Source organism: Coptis chinensis, chromosome 9, assembly GCF_015680905.1.
Source record: "Coptis chinensis isolate HL-2020 chromosome 9, ASM1568090v1, whole genome shotgun sequence".
NCBI classification, from domain to species: Eukaryota; Viridiplantae; Streptophyta; class Magnoliopsida; order Ranunculales; family Ranunculaceae; genus Coptis; species Coptis chinensis.
The window spans coordinates 38,671,345-38,679,644 of NC_141464.1; positions in this window are offsets into that span (position 1 = coordinate 38,671,345).

An 8,300-nucleotide genomic window follows, 5' to 3' on the forward strand; every position below is an offset into this window, starting at 1 on the left:
TAATAAGATAGTGCAAAACGCCTCAGAAGTGCGTGCATGACGTAAGTTATCGCTAACTAATGAACACTAAATTAGATGACGCCAACCCCAATGAACTATACTAATGGACCTAAACAACATAACTAGAAAAGTTCGAGCAATCCGGATGGAAAGATCGATTTCCACCCCAAACAAATTTTTTAAACACAAAATTTGTTTACAACGGTCGTTTAAAGTCGATTCCCAAGACTTGTTGGATTGCTATGTCTATGATTTTAAGAACTTTAATTTATTTTATTTGTTTATTATGAAAACACGAAAAACAATAAATACATAATTCAACTCCATAGAGGAACATGACTCAACAATCGAGAAAACATGCGAAAGTGGAAAAACGTGAATTATGTGAACTGTGGACTTAAGATCCGTACTTTACAGACCACACACTCCATAGGGAGGGGGCGGTTACTTGAATGGTGTACTTTATCAGTATATGGAAATGAAAGTAAGTACACCAAATGAAAGTCAGTCCTCATAGACGGGTCCTCGTGTAAAAGGACTTCCTCCACATCGGGGGACAAAAGTTCGTGAAAATGTTTTAACCGTTGACCATTAACTTGAAAGGTACATTGTCCTTGGGATTTACCAAGGTAATTGCCCGTAAGGGGTGACTTGAAGAACGAAAAGGACCGGACCAACGGGTTTTTAGTTTCCCCGGAAAAATATGTAGGCGGGGAGTTGTAAAGCAAAACCTTTTGTCCTACCACAAACTCTTTTCACGCCAAGATATGCTTATCATGAACACGTTTCATGTTGGCTTTATAATCCTTCATGAGATCGTAAGAATCGCCACGGATTTCTTCAAGCTCATTTAATTGTAACTAGCGTTTGACGCCTCCTCATCAATATTGAAGTTAAGGCTTTTATAGCCCAATAGAGCACGGTGCTCTAATTCAACGGGCAAATGACATGGTTTCCCAAATACAAGTCTAAAGGGGAGACATACCTATAGAGTTTTGAAAGCAGTTCTATATGCCCATAAGGCATCCGATAGACGCTTGACCGATCTTTCCTATCGGGGTTTAATATCGTTGTTTCTAAAATCTTTTTGATTTCCTATTAGAAACTTCTACTTGTCCGCTAGTTTGTGGATGATAAGGAGTTGCTATTTTGTGTGTAACTCCCGTACTTTTTAACTAGGGATGCAACAACTCATTTGCAAAATGTGTTCCACCATCACTAATGATGGCTTTAGGAATGCCAAACCCGACCAAAAATATATTCTTTAATAAAAAATACAACGGTCTTATGGTCATTGCTACGCAAGCTAGGGCCTCTATCCATTTTAGACACATAGTCCACGCAACTAGAATATAAATATAACCGTGGGAAGCAGGAAAGGGCCCATGAAATCAATACCCCAAACATCAAAAATTTCTACTATTAAGATTGGATTTAATGGCATCATATTAAACTTCGCGGATTCTCCCAAGTTGTTGGCAGCGAATACACGTCTTGCAATGCACTTGGGCATCCTTAAAAGGGTAGGCCAATAAAATCCACATTGAAGAACTTTAGCGGCTGTTTTCATTCCACTAAAGTGGGCCACCACACTCTTTGTCATGGCGAGCGATAGAACTTCATTATATTCCCACATTTTGGGAATGCAACGCAACCGAATAATCTGATCCATGACAATACTTAAAAAGGTAGGGCTCATCCCAGTAGTATAACTTGACTCGCCAAGAACTTCTTACGTTCATTTCTTGACCAATTATAAAGCATAACATCAGCCGCTAAATAATTTCGATGTCCGCGTACCATGGTGATGAAAAATAGCATACGATGCTCATCGGGAAAAAGTCCGGTATGGACTCGGAATCACTACTATCATCATTTGTAAGTCTAGATAAGTGGTCGGCAACTTCGTTTTGACCCCTCTTTTGTCCTTTATTTCTAATGTGAATTCTTGCGGAGAAGAATCCATCGGATTAATCTGCTAGCATCCTTCTTTGCAAGAAGGTACCTAAGGTCGTAATTAAAATTAATAAACTAAAGTTTTAGAACCAACCAAATAAGGACGAAACTTATCTAAAAGCATAAATGACAACTAAAATTCTTTTTTAGGTGGTTGTATAATTCCGTTGAGCCGCCGTTTAATATTTTACTAGCATAATAAATAACCCGTGGACTTATTATCTATTTTTCTCGCCATCCCAAGGCGGCACCAACTGCATAGTCACTAGCATCACATGAGTTCAAAGGTTTAGACCAATCAGGAGGTACATATAATAGGTCTGCGATGGTTAGAGGGACTTTTAAGGTTTTCAAAAAGCGTTTACAGTTAAAATTAAAATCAAAGATTGCATCCTTCAAAAAGCAAGTTAGTTAAAGGCCTAGCTATTTTGAAAAATCTTTAATGAACGCTATAAAACCACATGGCCTAGAAAGGCTCTAATCTCCGCGGGGACTGATCCGTGGTTTAGGTAGAATTAAGCTATCTTATCTAGTTTGGCTTTATCTGCTTGATGCCATCACTAGATACAATATGACCTAGTACTATGCCCTTTTGACCATGAAATGACACTTTTCCCAATTTAAAAGAGGCTCTTCTTCACACGTGTCAAAACCTTAGGCGGGGGTTAGACAAACAGTCTGTGAAGGAGTCTCCATAGATAGAAAAATCATCCATGAAAACTTCCATAAAGCGCTCTACCATGTCACTAAATATATGAAGCATACACCGCTGGAAGGTACCAGGAGCATTACAAAGGCCAAAAGGCATTCGTTTATAGGCATATGTTCCGAAGGGACATGTGAAGGTTGTCTTTTCTTGGTCATCAATATCAATAATAATCTGAAAATAGCCAGAGTAGCCATCCAGGAAACAATAAAAGGCATGACCAGCTAGACGTTCTAGCATCTGATCTATAAATGGTAAGGGAAAGTGATCCTTTCGTGTCATAGCATTTAAACGTCTGTAATCAATACAGATTCTCCATTTCATAGGACCTTGAGTGACAACATAGTCACCCTTCCCGTTACGTACCATGGTAATTCCCGATTTCTTAGGAACTACATGAATGGGACTTACCCATTCGCTATCGGAGATTGTATTATACCTATCTATATCCTAATGATGCCTTAATTACACGTGTTTCTATGCCCCCAAAAAAAAAAGCATGCTTTGTCCTCAAAGCATTTAAATAAAGAGGGTAGGAAAAATACCATTCAAACGCGTGAAATTCAATAATATCTGAAAAACAAAGTTAGAACGCACTAATATAGGAAATAAAACGACAACTCTATAATGAAGTTCTACCCATTATGGGGTTAACAAGAATGAAATTGCTTGGGACATAAGCAGACACTCAACTAGAATGAAAACTTACCTTATCCCCCAAGATTACTCATCATCTTACTCATCCTCTTCTTCCATAAAGAAGTGAGGTTCCTTGGCCGTCTGCCATGCCATGATAATTTGCCGGGCTTCCCGCCATTTATCATCTATGATTGCTAACCTATTAAGAGCCACTTGGTCTAACGGAGTGTAGGGTGCAACCAGATGATGAGGTTGTATCCTCCACCCTTGCCAAGTCATTGCACGGAAAGATCGAATAATACTATTGGTGGGTCATCACGATTAATCGTGATAATCCAATCCGTGAAGCGTGTACAAAAGCGGGGAAAGAAACATAGCATATCACGAGAAACTAGAACGGGCATAAGAAGGTACTTATGCCTCATGCTATGGGATCGAGCTAAACTAGACATCAAAGTTCGGGAAGGTCATGACATACGTCCCGTGGCTAAAGCAAGGAAGGCGGCGCAAGTGGCATCATTCACGAAAGAAAAAACCATTCCCCTAAAATGTTTAGCATGATCCAAAACATAACAGTTCCTATGTTAATGGACAAGGCTACCAAAAGGCTACGTTATATTCCCTTGGTCCTCAATCAGGAAAATGCCCCGCCATACCACTCATGCAAAACTTCGTAAAGTGTAGACATACATATTATCGACCCAATAGCACCATGGGTCTTGTATTTCAGCGGGCATAGCAAGTCCAAGAACAAATGCTAGCAAGAACCTGGTAATTTCCATTGGTTCATTATCAATGTTGATGGAGAACACTTGTTCTCTATCCGGTCTTTCAAAGAAAATGCAGTTATCGTAAAAATAAGATGCTTTAGTGTTGGAGAATAAAGTGCATCCGGTCTTACCATAAGCTCTCACCCAGCGAATGATGTGATTTCACAAAACCAAGCACCATAAGTAGTGCTTTGGAACAAATCTTGAAAAACCTGTTCGATTATCAATGTTGGAGATGTCATCTCAAAATTACGGCTTTGGAATAGCTGCGAATGATCCGGATACTACTGGCGAAAAATTGGAAATTTTCTTCGGTCCACGAAAGTTAGGCGGCGACTCTGAAAAAATGAAATTTCGGTGTTTGGCGGGTTAAACGCAACGAGGCATGGCAGCTCGACAAAAACTCAGAAAAATATATAGAAGCGAGTGCGCTCTCTGTGAGGTGTGCTTTCGGAGTTGTAGAAACTTCGGAAAATGAGCCTAAAGCGAGGGAATCGCGGGGAGTGAAAGGTGAGTGATGGAGTTTATGTGTAGTGTGAGTTGTGAGGATAGATTGTATCAAGTTTATATAGGTTTAAAGTTGCTAAAATGGATCGGGAAGTTGCCAAAACTAATTACTGGCAGTTTTGAAATCCTAAAATTTCCAAACCCGAAAAGGAAACAACTCATATCCTTGATTCTAATTCAAACCCCGGTATCTTTTAGGTTGATTTTATGATAGAATGTACCTATTTAATCTAGATTTCATCCTACAATGATATTCAATCATAGATATGCCTACACGGCCATATTTTCACCTTGACTCCGCAATAAATTCTAACACGAGGGTTATTCAAATAATGCTTGAATTGATAAAACCACCCCCAAACAAGTTGGGAAGGTGGGATCAATATGAAACAACCACTCATACTGAAAATAACCCCTTATATTAAAATTTTCATTCGGAGTACATTACACTACAAAATTCAAATTACGGAAATAAACTTGCATTAAAATAAATAACAATAATGAAATTACAAATAACAAATAACATCAAACTATACTATCCCTAGCTACTCCGGAACTGGTGGCGGAGGGAACATGCTCCGGAGACTGCTCCTGAGCTCCTGAAGAGCGACACCATTATTCGCCCTTCGCACGACGACGCTTCGTGCACGGATGGTGTGTCCTCGAAGGAGAGTCCCCGTGAGGTGGGAATCGAGTCGACATCTCGCCCCGGGCTGGCGTGAGCTTCTAGCTCGGCTCATCTGTTCCCACCTCGTCCTCTCTCTCTCAGTGCGGAGCTCGAAGTTGTGATGCATCGTTGCCCCTGTCGAGTCCGGAGGTCTTCACAGATAGTGTTCAGCTTAACGATGCCTCGATGGATCACAGCCATCGTGCGCATCGTCGCATCCTCTCTCAAGGCATCAGCGTCAAAGCGAGGTCAAGTCCTCCTCGTCCTCGGAGGCATCCCGATGTCCCCGGCCTCCTCGGCATTCTCGGCTCCTCCATCCTCTTCTTCTTCTTCTCTATCCTCAGCCAATCTCCAAACCCGTTGGACACACTCCTTATAGATGCGAGGGTTACGGTGGAGAGTGATGTATGTCCGATCGGTCGCTGGCTGCTCTCAACTTGAGCATGATCTTTGTTATCAACACGGGAGAGGGGCAATGATCCTCCTCCCCTAATCATGCTCAGTAAAACTCTAAGATGCGAAGTCATACTTCCGCTCCGGAGTATCCATAAGATATGGAGGCGATTCAGGTGATATCGGCCCGACCTTCCCCTTCCCACGGACGTTCGACCAATCCACTGAAGCGGTTGGTTGTTGGTCCTCGAGGGAAGCTTGTCGAACATAATCGCGATCTCGCATTGTAGTCCCCCTCAATAACTGTCTCGTGCATTAATGGTTCTACCCCATTATCTTTGGGACTCCCTGCAGGGTGACATTCAGATGGATTCTAGGCGGAATGCCTAGAATCTCAGCCAACAACCCAGTCGTCACTTCCTTCCTCTTCTTCGCCACAACTACAAAAATCCTAGTCCCTTCCAACTCCCTCGTATCGTAGAACCGTCGGACTAAGTCCTCGTGGTAATAGGCCTCACTCGAGTACCACAAGCTACTCCGATCTAAAGTGATCATCTGGCGTCACCGTAAAAAAAGCGGTTGGTGGGCGGTAAAAGCTTGTTCACACAAAATTTCGGCGTTGTTGAGCCATTGGAAGTTTGGAATGTAATGGGGGTTTGAATGTGATGTGGTGGTGGGATTTTAATAGACCGGTTGATGCAAATGGTGGTGGTGGTCGAGTGGTGGCGCGGCAGCACTAAAATTTTGAATTTTGGGTGGTTTTTAGTGATGGAAATCGGTAGTGGTGGTTGTCGGTGGTGTTTGGAATTGATTTGGGTTGGGATTTGATTTGGGGGGTGGGTTAATGTAGGTTTTCTTTTTTATTATATTTTTTATTTGTTTCAAGCTTTTGGCGTTAATGGCGGAATGGAGGGAAGAAGAAACGCGATTGTTGGTGGAGGTGGCATGCGGCGCTCCGTCGGTATGCTGGTTGGGCCCAAGCCCAAAATCGAATTTTTGTGTATTTTTTTCCGATTTTTTGCGAACTTCAAATCAAAATTGGCGCTTTGTTACCGGTCCGATTTTTGCGAATGAGATATGGAAATGATCAGGAGAGAATTTCCAATCCAATGATCCATAAAACACTCCATTCCGACCGTGGATAACATATAAGATAGTGGAAAATGCCTCGAAGTGCGTGCATGACGTACGTTATGCGAACAATTGAAATCCAAATTCATGGATTATGTCAACCCGAATCGTAATACAATAAAACGGCCTAAGAAACTCTAATGGAACATAAATATTTAGTACGGAAACACGAACACCCCACCCCCAAACAAATTTTTACAACGAAGCTTAGAAAATTTGTTTTTAGCAGTGGGTCTTTTAAAGTCAGATTCCCGAGACTTCCTAGGTTACTATGCTTTATATATATATATATATATATATATATATATATATATATATATATATATATATATATATATTTAATTTTAAAAAGAAAAACTATAAACAATAAAGACATAATTCACCCCATAGAGAAACATAACTCAAAAATCCGAGAAAACGTGCAAGAGTGGAAAACGTGAATTATGTTTAACCGTGGACTTAGGATCCGGTACTTACAGCCACACACTCCATAGGGAGGGCCCGGTTACCTTAATGGTGCACTCACCAATATATGGAAATGAAAGGAAATGCACCAAACACAAAAGTTGAGTCGTTTATAGTAAGATACTCGAGACTTTATCTAGACGTATGTATGAACATGCAGTTTATCATATATCAACAACCGAAAAAGTTGTGGATCATTCCATAAATAAATATCCCAGAAAACATATCCAAACACAATCAAGCACCAAGATTTCCTATGACTCAACCTAGTGAAATGAAAGCGAAGTCGGATAACCTTATTACGTAACCTAGCATGCCCCTTCTTTTTGATTTTTGAATGAGTGGGTGTTCTAGTAAATAAGTGTGGAAAAGTGAATGGTTGTGGAGAATATGGTGAATATGGATAAGTTGTAGAAAGACAGCCTGTAAGCAATGAGGATGTGGTTTTAGCGCAAAACTCATTCATTGTGTGTGTAGGGACTGTCTCAATTCTGAAAATGAAGGTGTCAAATGGTTTTTCCTTCTGTAGTAGTTGTTCACTCGGTGGATTTAAAAAATTATGAAGCACAGAAGAAACAACAGGATCGAGTGCAAACTCGATATTCCTTTGAAAGGGTGGAAGGAGGGGAATCGAGGTGGATGTTGTGCAAATTAGTTCTTGATAGGGTGATTCATCACCTGCTCGAAGAAACTCCTCGAATTTCTCATCTAGATTGGTCATATCCTCGTTACTATGATAGTTCTTTATATATTTGAGAAAGTCATCTATCTCCTCCTCATCCGTAATATGTGTATCGGCTAGTGTAGGGATGGAATTGTTGGAGTATGATCTTCCAAAGAAAAGAAATTTGGGCATATGATTATCATGGAACGTGTTGTTGAAATAATCTCGAGCAAAGCTCTCGATCATGCTAACCTCTCCATCCATATTTAATCGGGTGCTTGTGTCTTTGTTTTAAAAACATTGACTTCAAAAACAAGATGGCCAAAAGACATGGACATTGAACCATCATGGCAATTAATGGCGCATTGGCGGTTTTGCGAAAAGGGCGCCCTAAGATGATGG